We start from the raw sequence: 17,629 nt of genomic DNA, 5'->3' as shown, positions 1-17,629 counted from the left end.
CCATGCCCCACCGCTACTTACCTGTACTGGCCTCGCCTGGCCCTACAGGACTTTCTGACCCCACCGTGACACAAGGCTGTCTGCCAAAGCCCTTGTATGCAGCAGACTAATACTGCTGTGTTCGCCTGCAGATATACCACTGTCTGTACCATAGCCGGTTGTATGACTTAACAACTACTGCCTAAACCACGACTTCTGGATCAACTAATGCTAAACCACGACCATTACTTAACCACTACATTTTAAACCACTACTCCATAAACCACAAAAAAATTAGATTTAATGCCATTTCTTTTCTAAAATACTATTTTAGGTCTGTTTTCAAAAACGAGCACACTGATCATATGCTGTTCGTTTTAAAATTAAAGCAACACTTCCATCTTCAGACATAAACTGGTAATTTATTTTAACTTATTTCTTCAACAACCTTAGCTGTATTTTTTTTTAACTATTTCCATTTTAATCTTCACGTATTTTTCAATCTATATATATTTTTTAATCGTATTTGTGGGGGGGTTGCCCCACACCCTCCATTTACCCTTTTAAATGTTTTCCTAGCATGCTCCGGTGTTCTAAAAGTCGTGGTTCCATCCTTCGTTGTTCCTTCATTCGTGGATGTTACCTTCGTGGTTCAGCCCTCTTCGTTGTTCAATCTTCGTTGTTCAGGTGAGCCGTTCTTGAAACATCGTGGTTTAGAATGTTTCCCACCCTAGCCGTTAAGCAAGCCTACCCATCTGACTGACATTTCTACAGCTATAGCGGCTTCCAGGCCAGACCCTAGCATGTGTTCAATTGGTACAGCTCGACCTGACAATGATCTGTAGCTCGACTTGTAAATTACTCTGCTGCTATGCTTCGGGCCTGCAGACGTGCACTTGGCATGCCACTGATTCTGCCCTATCCCTGCAGGCCTTTCAGAGGCGACCCTGCAATGGGACTGACACTGTTGCAGCCTACATGCCACTTACAGGAAACTCATAAATGTCACTGATTCTGCCCCAGGTCCGTCACAATGTCTATAGTCAATCCTCCTCTAGCTAGTAAAATAAAAGTACCTATTCACACTGCCCTCTTACACCCTCGGCTGGAGACAGCAGCTCAGCAGGTGTCACGAATGTCATGTCCTCAACAAGCAACCAAGAAAACACAGTACTCATCCGTGCACAGAACAACCAATAATGACTGACTGCTTTGAGAAATAGCGGATTGAAAAAACTAGCAAGAAAAGACTCAGCAGACAGCGGTAGGGGGAGAGGGGGAGATAAAATAGTAACTGAATCACGTCAGGAGGAGCGGGCGAGCATTAATTAACATGAATCAATCTGTGTTTGTTCGCTGCTCCACAGAAAGGATCGACGTGACGTTTGGCAAGCATTGGCCAATTACGGAGGCTGCAAAAAAGAGGCAATGGAGCCAACAAATGGTAAGAAATAGGCGGATTCCAAGCCCTTTTTAGGTCGAGGACCTAAAGGCTGCGCTTGCGCAGTCTGTGGTGGGAGATTTAATGACTCTCAGTAGCGCTGTGTGTCCCGCCTCCCTGCCCTGTCTCTCCTTCATTGGCTGGCTTCCTAAACGGAGGCCAGCCATTGGAGGAGAGATGCATCACTCCGATTTAGCCCCGTCTTTTTCGGATTTGGGGGCGTAAGTTTTGCTGTTCTTTAGACAGTGACGTCTGTCACTCAAAACAGCAAAACCACGCCCCCGAATCCGAAAAATCCGGAAGCTTCTGTCCGCCATTTTGTATCCTTCGCAGTGAAGGTAAGCCCGTGTCTGTGCCTTCTTCCCCCTGTCTGTTTCCTGCCCCCCTCCCGCTCTCCATGTATTTTCGCTGTCCGTTTCCCTCCGTGCCTTCTTCCCCCTGTCTGTTTCCCGCCGGAGGCTCATCTCCGTGTCCTTCCCTCTGCATTTGCCCTCCGTCTTGATCTCTCCGCCTCTCAATAATTCTCACGCCTCTTTGTTTCCCTTCCATCTGCACTTTATCCCTCTTTCCTTTCACTTGCCCCAAGTTCCTGCACTCCAATCTCATCTCTCTCCCCTTGCATCTCTCACTTTCTCCTACACTCACTCTTAAACGCTCCCATCTCTAACCCCACCTACCACCCTCCATCGCTCGCTTTTCGCTCTCTAGCTTCCTAACCTCCAGTCGTCTCTCTCATCCTGCCATATCCCTCTCCCTTGCTTCGCTCCCTCTCCCTCCACCACCGTCGCTGAGAGGGGGTTGGCTGGCTTGCCTCGCTTCCCACCCCCTCCTCATCCTCGTCGGCAGGGGTGGCTGTAGGCCCGTCTGCTCCACAGAGGGGCTCCTGCTCTGTGCATCGCTCGCCCGGATTTGGGGGCTTCCACTGCCTGCCTCCAGCTTGGTACCGCTCGGGGGTGTGAACGGCTGAGCCGCTCTCCCAGGTCCGGGACCTCGGCCCTGCACAGAGGGGCTCGGGGGCCGCGGCAGGTGCACCCGGCAGTGCACGAGGCCGCCTCGGGGGCTCCGGACTGTGACAGGAGAGAGGGGAGAGGGGCCGCGGACCGGATCGGAGCTGCGTGCCCAGGATCCCAGCGCACCCGGTGCTGCAGAGCCGGGACTGGGGGGCAGCGGAGCAGAGGGCGCTGACGGCAGCAGGAGCAGCAGCGCAGCCGGGAGCTGGCAGAGGAGATTTTGGCTGAAGTCTAGATGGACGGACACTGAGGAGCGGGGAGTCTTGGGCTGAGGATCGTAGGGCACCGGAGCTGGCGAGGAGCCGGGGCCAAGAAGGACGTGACTCGCGCCCGGGCTCCAGGAGTGGCAGCCTCGATGGGGAGAGCGGCTCTGCTTGAGGTATGGCTGCAAGAGCAGCAGGGCTCCAGGAAGAAGGTAACCGACCCCTCACCCTTGTCCCTCCTGCATGACCCTCTTTGTCTGGGGGCTCCTCCCCAAATAACACTCAGTGTGTATGTACCCTTGTTAATGAGTCGACCTCCTCGTCCTCACTCCTGTGTGTGCGCCCTTTAACCTCCCACTCTTTCCTGCATTCTCATGGATGTCCGACCATGTCACGCTCTTTGAATACTCTCTCCTCCCATGTCTCATCCATGTGCCCTTCTCTCACAGCTGATTACTGCGTGGCATACCCGCCTCCCAAGGGTCTCTGGGCGTTTCTCTTTCCAGCACCCTTCATTACCCACCAACACCCCTCCGAGTGGGCGGAGTGACCCCTGTCAACACTGTCTGCGCCCTCTCTCTCGTGGGCGTCTGACCCCGCACCACTCTGTACATGCCCTCTCCCCGTGGGCGTCTGACCCCGCACCACTCTGTACATGCCCTCTCCCCGTGGGTGTCTGACCCCGCACCACTCTGTACATGTCCTCTCCCAGTGGGTGTCTGACCCCGCACCACTCTGTACATGCCCTCTCCCCGTGGGCATCTGACCCCGCACCACTCTGTACATGCCCTCTCCCCGTGGGTGTCTGACCCCGCACCACTCTGTACATGTCCTCTCTCAGTGGGTGTCTGACCCCGCACCACTCTGTACATGCCCTCTCCCCGTGGGCGTCTGACCCCGCACCACTCTGTACATGCCCTCTCCCCGTGGGTGTCTGACCCCGCACCACTCTGTACATGCCCTCTCCCCGTGGGCGTCTGACCCCGCACCACTCTGTACATGCCCTCTCCCAGTGGGTGTCTGACCCCGCACCACTCTGTACATGCCCTCTCCCTGTGGGCGTCTGACCCCGCACCACTCTGTGCATGCCCTCTCCCCGTGGGTGTCTGACCCCTCATCTTCGTCTTCCTCGTGTGGACGTTGTCACACGCTACCTATTTGTATTGCCTTCTTCCCGTGGATGTCTAACCCTTCACCACGGCCTGTGTGCCCTAATGTCGTGGAAGTCTGACCTCTCACTACTGTCTGCATGCCCCCTATCTGTGGATGTCTGACATAGGTATCTACCCCTGCCTCTCTGGGTAACTTCTCCTCGAGGTTCTCCGACGCCCTGCACCCTTCATTCACTTCACCGGTCACTGCTTGTGCTCTCGCCGTCAGTCACTCTCTGCCGGCCTGTGTATGTCATTCTTGTTGGCATGTCTCTGCTCTTTGGTAGCCTCACTGGACCCCTCTATGCCCGAGCTTCTAGTCCTATAAACGTCAGGGTTTCTCGCTCTCCCTTTCTGCCGCTTCCTACCCCTCTGCTCTGTCTTTGCTAGTCTCTCCTTCGCACCCCTTAGCCCGGTACGTTTCCTCTTTTATTCCAGCATTTGACTCAGTAGCCCCTTCTTTTACGGCCTCGTTTCTTTTCCCCCACAGTGTCTCTGCCTCCTCATCTTAAATGCTCTTTCTCTCTCTCTCACTTTCCACCTGGTGCACGTTTGTTTCGTTCTCTCCTTCACGCCATTCTTAACCCACGCACCCACCCTTCTTGGTTCCCATTTCTCCTCCCCGCTCAATATCTCCCTTCACCCACATCCTCGCTGTAGCCACCTTTCCTGCTGTTTCGTATCCAGAGTGCTATGGGCCATAATGTAGTCCTGGATTATTTGCCCCCCCCCCCCCCCAGCCCCAAGTGACGTAGTAATAATAGCTGTAATCCGAGTGTCACTGCATCAGCTGTGCACCGAAAGCTAGCCCTCTGCTCGCCTCTTCCTGCCTCAGCCCTCTTTTTTTCACACTTTTTCCTCCTCTTGAAGTCGTTGGTCTCTTCCACCCCCTCCATTCGATCCTTTATTGGCCTAAAAAATCCCACTGTCCGTTTTATTGCTCTCATCTGATCGGCTCCTGTTCATCTCTCCTTCTCCTTCCTTCCTCTCTACCAGGACCATCTTTCTCCCTCTACCAGACCCTTTCTACAATATGTCGTCCATTTTATCACGTTGGCCCGTCTCTTCCTTTCTGAAACTCCCTTCCTGATCCTTGACCCTGCGTTTTTTGTGCTCCCTTTCCTGTGTCATTCCGCCCCCCTCACCCCCTCACTCTGCCCTCTCACCTGCTGCCCCCTCCCCTCGGTGTCTCATACTCTGACACGCTTCGCCTCTCCCTGCCTCCCCCTCTGCACGATCCCTACTTTCCTGTCTCTCACTCTTCCTCTTCCATGCCCATCATTCGTCGTGTGTTCTCCCTTTTCTTACTTGCTCGCCGTCATTCCACGCATCCGAAGAGCCACCGCCGGAGGCAGATCCTTCTCCTTCCTGGCAGCCAAGACATGGAACTCCCTCCCCATCCACCTTCGGCTGACCCAGGACCACCTCGCCTTCAGGAGACAACTCAAGACCTGGCTGTTCGAGCAGTAGCGGCCCCCTTCCCCCAAGCGCCTTGAGACCCTTCCGGGTGAGTAGCGCGCTATACAAGTGTTATGATTGATTGATTGGTGTGTGCGTGTGGCTGTAATGCTCGGAGTCTGTGGTGTGTGCGTGTGCTGTAATGCTTGCTCAAAGTAATGGTGTTTGCACAATTGCATGCGTTCATGCTCCTCCATCGGCACCGAGTGAAACCCGCCTCTAGCTTGTGTTGGGTGTGAGAGCTGTGTTGGGTGTGAGAGCTGTGTGGGCTGTGAGAGCTGTGTGGGCTGTGAGAGCTGTGTGGGCTGTGAGAGCTGTGTGGGCTGTGAGAGCTGTGTGGGCTGTGAGAGCTGTGTGGGCTGTGAGAGCTGTGTGGGCTGTGAGAGCTGTGTGGGCTGTGAGAGCTGTGAGAGCTGTGTGGGCTGTGAGAGCTGTGAGAGCTGTGTGGGCTTTGAGAGCTGTGAGAGCTGTGTGGGCTGTGAGAGCTGTGTGGGCTGTGAGAGCTGTGTGGGCTGTGAGAGCTGTGTGGGCTGTGAGAGCTGTGAGGGCTGTGTGGGCTGTGAGGGCTGTGAGGGCTGCGTGGGCTGTGAGGGTTGCGTGGGCTGTGAGGGTTGCGTGGGCTGTGAGGGTTGCGTGGGCTGCGAGAGCTGCGTGGGCTGCGAGAGCTGCGTGGGCTGTGAGAGCTGCGTGGGCTGTGAGAGCTGTGAGGGCACACCAGACTTTTGTCCAGATTCTGTTTCCTGTGCTCTGCAAGACATGGTGGAGTTGGTAAACGACCTCCTGCAGCTGCAGCCCGTGGGTGCATGGAGGGACCTGACGACCAGCAACCAGATGCGGGCCGCCACCATGCTGCTCGACACCGTGGAGGTAGGGGCCTTCGTGCTGGCGAAAATAGTCCGGAGAACACCCGACAACCACCGTGAGTACCAATTACGTCCCCTTTTAGAGTCACACAGCACGACGGAGGGCACAAGCACACTCCTGCCTGTCAAAACTTAAACTGCACATTTACTGACAAACTAAAAAGCACCAGCTTTGTAGTTTTTGTGAAAAATCTATATTGTGTAGGTAGCAATAGTGTTTATTGGTCCCACAAATGAAGCAAAACTTTTCTTTTGGAGGTCTAAAGAACGGTATCAAACCTCTTCCAAGTAGAATTCGTCCCTAAAGCACTACAGCTGAATGAGTTAAGTGAAACCCTCAACACATTCTTTAACTCACTTATGCAGTAATCAGCTAACACATACACACTGCATTTATGTTGTGCGTGGCTCTGTCTGTGCGTGGCTGCTCTGTCTGTGCGTGGCTGCTCTGTCTGTGCGTGGCTCTGTCTGTGCGTGTGTGCACGTGGCTCTGTCTGTGCGTGTGTGCACGTGGCTCTGTCTGTGTGTGTGTGTGTGTGTGTGTGCATGTGGCTCTGTGTGGATAGCTTTTGGGGTAGGTGGCTCTAGGTGTGGGTGGCTCTGTCTGTGTGAGGGTGGCTCTATGTGAATGACTGTGTGGGTGACTGTGTGGGTGGCTCTGTATGTGTGTGTGGGTGGCTTTGTGTGTGTGGCTCTGTGTGGGTGTAAATGCAATAGGTCATGCATATGCGAGCGATTAAGCTATTGGCATTGTAAATGACAATGCCATTTATTTAACGATTAAGCTATTGGCAATGTAAATGACAATACCATTTATTTATGATTAAAAAAAATTCGCTGTTTATATCTCACTACCTCACAACATCCCTCTCCCTCACTACCTCACTCTTTCACTACCTCACTCTCTCTATCTCACTGCCTCACTCTCTATCTACCTCACTCTCTCTCTCTCACTACCTCACTCTCTCTCAATTTCAATACCTCTCTCTCTCTCTATCTCACTACCTCACTCTCTCTCTGCTAATGCAATAGGTCTCACATATGCAAACAATTCAGCTATTGCCAATAGAAATGACAATGCCATTTATTTAGGGATAAAATAAAAACACAAAAATTATGAGCAATGCCAATAGCTCTACGTATAATATTGCCGAGACCATTGCATTGTAAATGCTTGTTGTAAACAGCGTCTCGCAAGCGACTAGGGAGGCTCGACCCTAAAAAGGTTATTTTTGTTCCCTTCAAAGTGAACAAACAAAAATAACATGATCGTGCAGCTCTAGGATACATATTCTACAAGATCGGATTTGCATAGGGTTTATAGCAGAGTGATCTAAGGTGATTTGTAAAAAATACTTCCACTTTTCAAAGATTTGTAAATAAAGTACAGACACAGGTACTTTTAATATAATGATGTGCTCTCAACTCTTCAATTGCAGTGGGGTTAAATTATGTAGGGGTGGCAAAATGTGTAAAAAAATTTCAAGAGCCGATACACCCCATTCTAGTAACATTAGTAAAACACTAGTTATTAGGTCATGGAATACTGCTGGTGTTAAAATTAAATTAGGGAACATAGAATGGATGGATACTATAAAAACATCACAATTGATATGCCTACAGGAAACCTGGCAAGTGGGGGGCATTCAAGTTGAATGGTACACCTCCATTATTTCATCAGCCACATACTCAAATAGTGGAAGAGAAAAGGGAGGATTAGCTGTATAAATCTCTAGTGTAGTCCCACTAACTTTAAAGAAATGCTGCACCGGATCACCTTATTTTCAGATCCTATACCTACAGACTGATGAGAAACTAAATATTGCATTAATACATCTTTATAATAACATTTTTGATAACACAAATAGTAGAGTAGTTACTGATCTGGAAAATTAGCTAGAAAGTTTAGTGAGTGGTATAGAGGCTGATTGTGTTTATATCTGGTTAGGGGATTTCAATATAAGTAAACGACAAGCTACAGCTGGAGAAGCCTGTGGGTATATGGGCGAAACCTGGAATGGTCAACCTAATTTCTTACATTGCCTACATGCGGAGACAATAAACAAAATGATTTTTAAATACAACCTAGACTTGAGGAAGCAAAGATCTGACAGAAAGACTCCTGATACCAACTTTTCAGGGGAACAGTCATAGTTCGATCCTTGATTATATTGTGTTATCAGAAAATGGATTGAGGCTGTTTGAATAATTCAAGGACGAATCAAGCTCTGTTAGAAATCACCATCAGCTCCTACCTACTCTTAACATTAAAACCAATCCCCAAGATGGTGTACAACTAGCAACACACATCGAAACTGAGGGTAACAATGGTCTAAGTCTCAAGTGGGCAGGCATAAATGAATCTGCTTTCCTAGAAATAATTTTAAAAGATAAAATAGATGAATTTATCATTTTCACTGAATAGGACATAACCCCACGTGAAAAGCTTAGCCACTTTTTACAAAATAACCGCTGCAATTGCTGGTAATCTAAGAATCACCAAGAAGGTTCCCAATACAAAGAACACAGGTAGGTTTGATCATCACTGTTCACTTGTGAATCAGAATCTTAGGAAAGCCTTACAGGCCACACCCAGAAATTAGGAGGAGGTAAATAAAATCCTTTGGGCTTATTTACAAGCAAGCACTGCATAAGAGGAAAAAAGATCTACAAGAAAGGGTTTGGGCTAATCTGGAGCGGGCAGCCGAATTTACAAATACCAAATTGTTCTGAAAAACAACCAATCAGCCATTCCTCAAAAGATTTGTGGCTCCCAGGTTTGAGGCACTTGTTTCACAGACTGTATAAAACACTATGGCTGGGTTTTTAATCCCAGCTATGAAGGTGTAGAACTGCTTACTGACAAATTTCATTTGATGGCATCATCACATCTAAAACCAATTAGTATAGAAGAAGTAAACACTGCAATGGAAAAGTGTACTAATGGGGAGGCAACCACCCAAAATGGGGTTCCCATAGATACTTATAAATCATACATTACACTCTGGGCACCTATCTTGGCACAGGCATGTAAAGTTGAAGCCCACAGCTGTTTTCCATTAACTTGGACCAAGAGTATAATAGTCCCCAATTTCAAAAAGAGGGATGGGGATGCAAGGTGCTATCGACCAATATCCCTTCTGGATTTGTCTGCTAAATTAATGGGCAGAATCCTCCTGGAGAGGTTGGAGACCTTGGCAGCCAATAACCAGGTGCTCAATGATTAGCAGTATGGGTTAAAGAGGGATCTTGGTACACTGGAGCAGTGCACTAACCTAAACCTCCATATTAGTAAATACACCATAGCTAAAGAAGGTTACAGCCACCTACGTTTTGCAGATCTGAGCAGTGTATTCAATCTGGTAAATCATGTCAGGCTGTGACAGACTCTGGCAAAAATGGGTGCCCGATAGACATTTTCTCATTTCTTTTACAGCTGTATTATTATTTGACCACCTGAGTACAATATGGGTCAAACGGGGAATGCACATACAATTTTGGGGTTACACGAGGCATTTGATAAGTTGTGTTCCTGACACACTTTTGTTCTCGCTCTGTATTAATGGGGTGGATAAGATATTGCAACAGGTGAATGCCGATGCCCCAAAGGTTGGTAAGCGATTGACCCCTGTTCTCCTATACGCAGATGATGCGGTGCTGCTACCCAGAACCGCAAACAGTTCGCAGTTTTATATACCTTTTCAGGTATATAAAAGAGAAAGACTTGAAACATGATCTAAAAAAACCTTCATAATGGTATGCGGGAAAGGAAAAGCAAAAAAGAGAACTCATCATGTTAAAGGTCATGAGGTAGCAGAAACACAAAATTTTACATACCTGGGTATACATTTCTCAAATTGCGGACACTGGAGGCCCCTGTTGAAAATAAAGAAATAAATAAAATTAAGATCACCGGAACCTCTTTTCAGATTCTCTGCTGAAATTGGAAATAAGTCAATAAGAGAAATCCTGCAATTGTACAAAAGCAAATGCTTAACAAGTGTTATCTTTGTGGCCCCCTTGTGGGGCATGGCAAACAGTATGACAATACAGATGCAGGAAAACAAAAAGATTTCTATGAAGACCCCTGGCAGCGCCATGCTCAACTTCAACTTACCTTGTCCATAATGAATTAGCTGTTTCTTATCTAGGAGACACCATTCAGATAAGTGCAATTATAATGTGACATAGTATTTGGAGCAAGGTAGCCACTAAGTTCACCAAGGAGATCATTGAAGACTGTTTAACACTTGAGCACAGAGAGAAGATTCCATGGCTGGCATATGTGAAAAGTCTTATAAAGGAGATAAATGCAAATATTAGTATACAAAAAATCCAGCAAGTATTTTAAGCTATAGTAAAAAAGGAACTGAAAATAGTCCTCACAGAGAATAGAGGTTAAAAGGGAAAATGGAGAGAGATCTAAATCAACTGTCCGTAGATACTGCTCAAGCTATGTGCAACGAGGTATCCAAACTTATCTGATAGTTTTAACGAACATGCAGTATAGATTTTATCTTACTTGATTACGGATAGACACCTTGCATTTTATGATAAAAACGGGGGTCAGGCCATGGGATAAAAAGTTAACCAAATGCCGATGCAATGGAAAATCTTTACCATCCACATTGCATTTTATTCTATTATGTAAGTTCTACAAGGACATAAGAAAACGAGCTTTATAACCATTATTTTTGTCACCAAAACAAATTTACTATCATATCATGATGCCTTTAATTTCTTGTCCGAACTAGATAATGTGGGTGTCTGTCATACAGTTTCCGTATTTATTTCGACTGCCATTAAAAGAAGGAAATCATAATCATATTTAGATGGCTTAGTATATGTGGCTGAATTATGAGACTTTTAATGTGTTTTATATACTCTTCATGATTTGATTTTATCCCTTGTATGATGTGTTGTACCTTTGAGCTAAATGCGCTTTTCATTGTCACAGTACACTGTTAATATTCCCGATCCCTATTTTTGACTATTTTCTTTTGCATAATAGATATCCATAAGGTAACTGACAAGATTATTTGACGAAGTCAGTAAGATGTTGATGAAGGAAATAGTTTTAAATGTACTTTTTTATCCTTGTATTTTTTTGCACATATGATCTTTTAACTTGCCTATGGGTCTAGATGGAATTTTTTTTTTACCCTTGGGATTATTGCACACGTGATAGCTTGGCACTAAGGCACCTTATGAAGACTCAGACTATCAGGATATTTTTATAATTGACCATGATATGAAGTTGATTAGATGACGTTGCTGGGTAATGATTAGCTACAACTATTTTTATCTTTGCTGATGTTACACGCATAATTGATTAGTATTTTATCCTTATATGTATTTTATATTAACAATGAATTCTGTTAATCAATAAAGACATGATGTTGTTTTAAACACTTATAGTGATGATGTATGGTGATAAAAGTACTGTATTTTACTTTGTGACTCGTTTGGATTTTTAATCCAAATAAACATTTATGATTTGATGGCATGAAATACATTTGCCGGCTATCTTGAGCAACTTCCCTCCATGAGTGTATACTTCTTTTTAAAAATGTATGCAAGGTACCAGCAGGGCACTGGTTTGAGAACATAGGGGCAGATTTACAAGCTGCTTGCACCACTTTTCCGTCACTTTTAACATGGGAAAAATGACGCAAAAATGGCGCAAGGGGCTCGTAAATCTGCGCCATAATGCCTTTTTCGAGGAGAAAATGTCTCACAGCGAGAAATTTTGTACTCAAGTCTGTCTCCTGCTCTTTGAAATACATGTATTATAGGAAACTTTATTAGGGGTGCCCCTTTTTTGTTACATATCCTGCTCTTTGAAAACCATTTAAATTTTTCCATTGTAAAAAAAGGCTAAAATGTCACTTCATCTGTGTGATGAAACAGGTACAGCCGGCTTTGGTTCAGACTATTGCTTGTTACTGGTTGACTTCCTTGTTAATCTACTTTGCTTGGTTGTTTAGCTTTGGAAAAACCAAAAGGTTGACTAACACCTTTGAAGGACACGTCGTATGGGCTTTGCCAATGCTTGGTACAGATAACGGCGTCCTTAGGTGACACAGGTAAATCACTCAGAAAGAGCTATGGTCAGAGGAATCAACCTGCAAGTATAATGCACAAGCACCTACCTATGTGTGGAGTTCTACAGAGCCCAAATGCAATCTGTAGGAGTCTAAGGTTGTCCTTGTGTGTCCTTTTAGGAGTCAATTCCATGTGTAAGGGAGCATTTACGGACTAAATAAATATGAAAGTAAACTAGTTGAATCTTTTCTATACATTCTTTTAATATTAATGTGAAAAAATACCAATAAACATGGGCAAAAAATAAATATTGATAAATCAATGTAGACGCAAGAGTTAAAAAAATACATTTCATACAACCAGGATCCCGAATTATATTTCAATGGGGAGTTTGCAAGAGTGATGCTCTGGTGTACGAATATCAAAGGTCTTTCTTTTACGCCCTATGCTCTTGAGAGGTGCAAGGCTTTGGGGTTTCTGCGAGAATGCACCTTTTAATGCAGCGCCTCTGACGCATGGGAGGCGTGAGCCGGAGGTCTGTTAACAGTCAGAGCTATGGAGCAGGGGTTAATCTGTGTTTACAGTGCATGAAGGATTGCAGGAAGTCCCTCGCTGAAAAGTATGACTGTACATTCGAAGCAGCTGCCTGCAATGTTTCAGTGCCTACAGGAAGCCATGGTGAGCAATGTGGGCTTGGACGTTATGAACCATTAATTACAAGGTATCAACAAAGAACACAGGAAAGTCTCTGATTACAATCTGCTGCTAAACACTGTATAACTCATTGCTACTTCGGCCTAAAACGCATCAATAAAAACACCTGCCACCACTTCCATCCAAAACTGTGGGTGTTCAGTTCTGTGGCTCTCCCCCGGGCGTTTCTTTTGTGAAATATTTATTATAGAGAAAGAAAACCATAAATGCAACAGATAAAGTCTTTTTTCTTTTTTAGCACTTAAGCGGATTGTTATTTTCAGTTGTTGCTTCAGTTCAGTGCAGGCAGTTCAGCATACATTTAGAGGTGCCGAAGGGGACCCTATGCCAGTATTTAACAAAAATGCAACGTTCATTGAATTGGGATGCATGCCCCCCCCCCCTTCGGCGCCTCTGCATGGGTGCAGAGGTTCTTCCAATAGGAGGGGTGGAGCCGCAATCAAGCAACCCCCTCCAATTAAATCAAACGCACATCCTGCTGCGGCTTTAATACTCTTGAGGGAGCACAGCCATTTTTGATTGACAGGCTGGTTGCTGCTGTTGAAATGCGGAAAGGCCCTTGTGGGGTGTGGCCTCGTGAGGTTGTGGGGGGTGGAAATAATATAGAAAATGCAGAATAGCAGTCGCAGAACGATTTATTTTTGGTCAGGGTATAATTCTCAGTCATATGTCCTTGTTTGTCTCTCCTTCATTTTTTTTTTAAGTAATTGATGCTGTCACAGCTACTTACCCTATGCCTATTGAGAAATGGCACGGTTGCTGCTCAGAAATGTTATAATACTATGTATGTTGTCAAACGTGTAAGCATAGTGCCACAGATGTGCTCTGCACCCTCAAAATTAAATTTTGAGGGAATGTATATCCAAGTAGGTGAAAGGATTAGAATGGTGCCAATTTTTGAGCAAATGTCGTAGAGATTTTAGAAATTGTCGGCCAATGTGAGCATAGCCCACCTCTAAGCCACAAAGCAACATGGATCGAAGGGAGCTATCTTATTTCTGAACAAAACATAAGTCTTTCATCTGCTAAGCAGATTGCTTTGACAGTGCCTCCTGGAGATAGCCTACAGTGTACATTTAGAACCAGGAAATATCTTAGTGGGCACAGTTCAGTTGTGGCTAGTATAAGAAATGTCCCCATACGGTGATCTCTTCGTAAGAGGTTGCGGTGGACTATGTCTAGTGCCTTTTGGTTCATGGGCATCAGACTACACCTGTGTGTATCGCGTACCTAAGGTCTATTCCATGGCTTGGTGCTGGCTGGGTACACCTTTGTTACACCGGGCATGTATGCTGGAGCGCTTGGCCATCAGGTGGAAAGGCATCACTCCTATTGCTGCAGCAGGGGCGGGCCTGGATTCTGGTTGATGGCTTTTCAGGGCTACCAAAGGTGGCAGGCGCCCGTTTTTAACACAATTACAATGGTGCTCAAAAATGAGGATTGCTTATTAATACCTCCCTTTCTCCAGTAAGGAGTCAATCAATGTATTTACTAAGACAACCACGCCAACCCATCCTCTTCCACAACTAGGAAGCATTTTTGGAATAATGCTTGCTATGCTCCAAACCTCCTCTTTGTCAGCCTGTGTCCAGTGCTGAGGCAGCAGTCCAGAGGACTGCTTCACCCAAGTTCAACCGCTCTTACCTGCACGGGCCGCGGCTGCCTAAATTCAACTGTTTTTGTTGTTGTTTTTTTAGTTTTATATAGCGCAAACTAGACCCGAAGATATCGGATATCAGAGTGCTTTACATGAGCACCAGTTTTGTTACACAAGGACACATTCGTTTTTGTTAGGCACAGGGAGATTAAGTGATTTGCCCAGTATCACAGGATGTTGAGCTTCGTTGCCGAGACACAAACCTGGTTGCTCAGCTTCAAGGTTGACCGCTCTATTCATAAGGCTACATCCTCTCCCCATTCTGGTTCACAAGCTCTCATTTGTTTTCACACTCATAACCTCGAGCACTCAGTCTCGAAGAGCAGAGAGGGGGCACCTTTAAACAAAGTATGTAGGAAAAATGTTGCTGGAACCGTCCAGTAATTGACCAATATTATTTTGCTCAAGTAGCCTCTCACTCTTCCTCATCACACAAAATACCCTCATAACCAGGGCTTTAAGTGGGATGAAAAAACTGGGGGGTCTCTCAAAGGGCCGTGGCCGATGTAATTAAGGGTGTGGCTTAAAAACTCATACGCTAAAAATCTGTGGTTAGCATAGTGTGCAGCCGACTGACATTTTGCTGTTCCTATCATTGCTTCCAGATATATATATAATACAACAAGTAACATTACACCTACAGCAAGCCAGGACTGTTGTCTTTGTCAATGGTTAGTTGCTTAAAATAAATAAGTGACAACTATGGGTGTGTTGCATAGAGTATTGAAAATACTTCAGTTCTGAAATGATGAGAATGTGAAAGTACTAAAACAAGCCTCTTTGAAGTTACATCGAAGACTTTAAGCCGTGTTACTGATGCAGTTAAGATTTTGTTTTTCACCCTGAGGGTGAGGGCACAAATGGTGAGCCCGATAGGAACCCGTCTCAGCCACTGGTTTTAAGAACTGCTGGTGCTCCGCACCACCAGGACCGGGCCCAATTTAAGCCCTGCTCATAATACCATAAGTGTGCTTTCTCTATTAATCAAAATATTCTCACATCACTCACCACAGTCTTACTACTGCTGCCCACCAACATTGTAATCATCAGTCTCTTCAACTCTCACTGGGCTCTTATAGAGTTGCCATGGAGCTCCATGGAATTTGTAATACAGTAAAGTAAAAAGGAGTTCATCAATCCATGTATCCATGACCATAGTCATCTATTAATTCATTTATCAATTGACTTTGTAATGCATTTGTCCACTCACACAACTGACCATGCAAAAAGTCTAATCAAAGAAGAAACACTTTCCACTCAAAAACTAGGATCAAGAGACTTTGACTATCAGTGTTTGATCTGTTGTAATTACACTTTAACTGTAATCTTGAGCATCTGCATATATTTTATTCTGGCAGTGAGATTTCCTGAATGTGTTCTTGCCTAAAACTAGACACATTAATAGGCTGAGTGAAGCTGCAACACAAATGAGACCGACAAGCCCTTGAATGTTCTGCTAGACATCAAGCAACAGAACGACCCAGTCAATGGACCTCTCTCACAGGCATGTGGGGATGTTCACAATGGTCACAATACCAATGGACCTCTCTCACAGGCATGTGGGGATGTTCACAATGGTCACAATACCGAATACCCTTTGGAAGCACCCTCCCAGGGATGGTACTGTAAGCACACTACACTCAGATGATGAAAACAGTCAACAACACCAAGAGGTACAGGAACCAACTGCAAAGGTCCACTGCAAGTAAACCCACAATTCTTCAATACGAACCCATTCGCTGCACTCGTTTGGCTTATTGGGACCATCACAAGACCTATCACGCCTACCGCCCCTATAGTAGACATTACTCTGCTACTCCGAGCCAGCTACAAATGACGACCAGCTGTGCAAATTCCACTTGTTGTAATGTCCTGGGACCACATTACATAAGAGAACAGTATTGAATAGAAAATGTAACCTACAAAACATAACACAAAGAGTGACATAGAGAGAGTGACAATGAGATTGCAGTGGGGGGACTGTTAAGCTCTGCAAGTGTGCAAAGCTTTTGATACGAGTGTAGGGATTGGACATGTGCAGGTATGGTCATGCATGCGTGCATGCAGTGCCAAAGGGAAGTACACCACATCCCCAGGACACAAAGGGCATGCACAATGCACTGGATGCACAGCTTGCTAGTACTGGAAGAGGTGGGGCATGCTACCTTATTTAATCTGATTCCAGCCTTCATGCTTTGTGGCTGAAAGCCGTATGTTGTACGCCCACCTAGTTAGTCAAGCTCTCTCCTATCACTGACTTGCTACAAACGGTATCACCATATAGCTCGCCAAAAGTTATCCTCGATTTATTTCATAAAAAGTGTAGAAAGCTCTGTTCAACACATATACACATCAGCATCATGGCTTTCGAAAAACCATTTATTAACCACTTCCAGTTCGGATGGCTCTCAATAGCTTTTAGCAGACATGTTGATTCATTAGGTCCAGCTATATAGGAAGCCAGCTGGAGATACTAGCCTCTGGTCCATCATGCAGTAATCATAACACTCAGGGCCTGATTGTGAGTTTGGCGGTGCAGGGGCAGTACTGCTCCTCTCCCGCACCGTCAAACCCATGGTTAAACCACCTACTAGATTCACAGGTTTTTTCTGGTATGGCGGACGGTTTTTTAGTGTCCCATGGTGGAGTAGGTATTGGGGTGCATGCACACAGGGGGGCACCCGATGCATCCAAAGGCCACAGGGGACCCTGTAGGACCCCCTTTGTTTCCTCTCTGCCACGCTTTTCATGGAGGTGGAACTGCCATGAAAGCTGCAGGGGAGAGGAAATTTGTAATATGCTTGGCGGGACTGCGGTGGTCCCTCAAAACATACTGTGGCCTGAAGACTGCTGAGCCACCATCAGGATCTCGGGTCCCTGGCGGTTGCTGCGATCTTAGGGCAGTCCTACTGCACTGATTGTAATAGGGCGGTCAGAAGACCTCCTTCCCAGCGCCGTTGAGAGTCTGGCAGTCCTGACTCGTAATTAGCCCCTAAGAACTTCCAACAATCAAAGCCATTCTACATCTCTGGTGAAAATATAAAGCCTGGCAGGAGATGCATCTATGTTTTGCCCCCTAAAATATGGAATACTTTCCATTCTCTGCGA

General features: G+C 46.1%; 1 protein-coding gene across 1 annotated transcript in view; it reads right to left on the bottom strand.

Moving 5' to 3' along the window:
• The window catches only part of HIVEP3 (HIVEP zinc finger 3), a 370,547-nt gene that overhangs the window by 198,822 nt on the left and 154,096 nt on the right, over positions 1-17,629 (bottom strand). The window contains exon 2 of the mRNA XM_078681902.1: positions 9,943-9,981. The gene's annotated coding sequence lies outside the window, so the exon portion shown is untranslated. The remainder of the gene's footprint in view (positions 1-9,942; positions 9,982-17,629) is intronic.

Source organism: Lissotriton helveticus, chromosome 3_1 (genome assembly GCF_964261635.1).
Source record: "Lissotriton helveticus chromosome 3_1, aLisHel1.1, whole genome shotgun sequence".
Lineage (NCBI taxonomy): Eukaryota > Metazoa > Chordata > Amphibia > Caudata > Salamandridae > Lissotriton > Lissotriton helveticus.
Note: the sequence above shows the minus strand (reverse complement) of the source record. Positions and strands in the feature narration are given on the sequence as shown.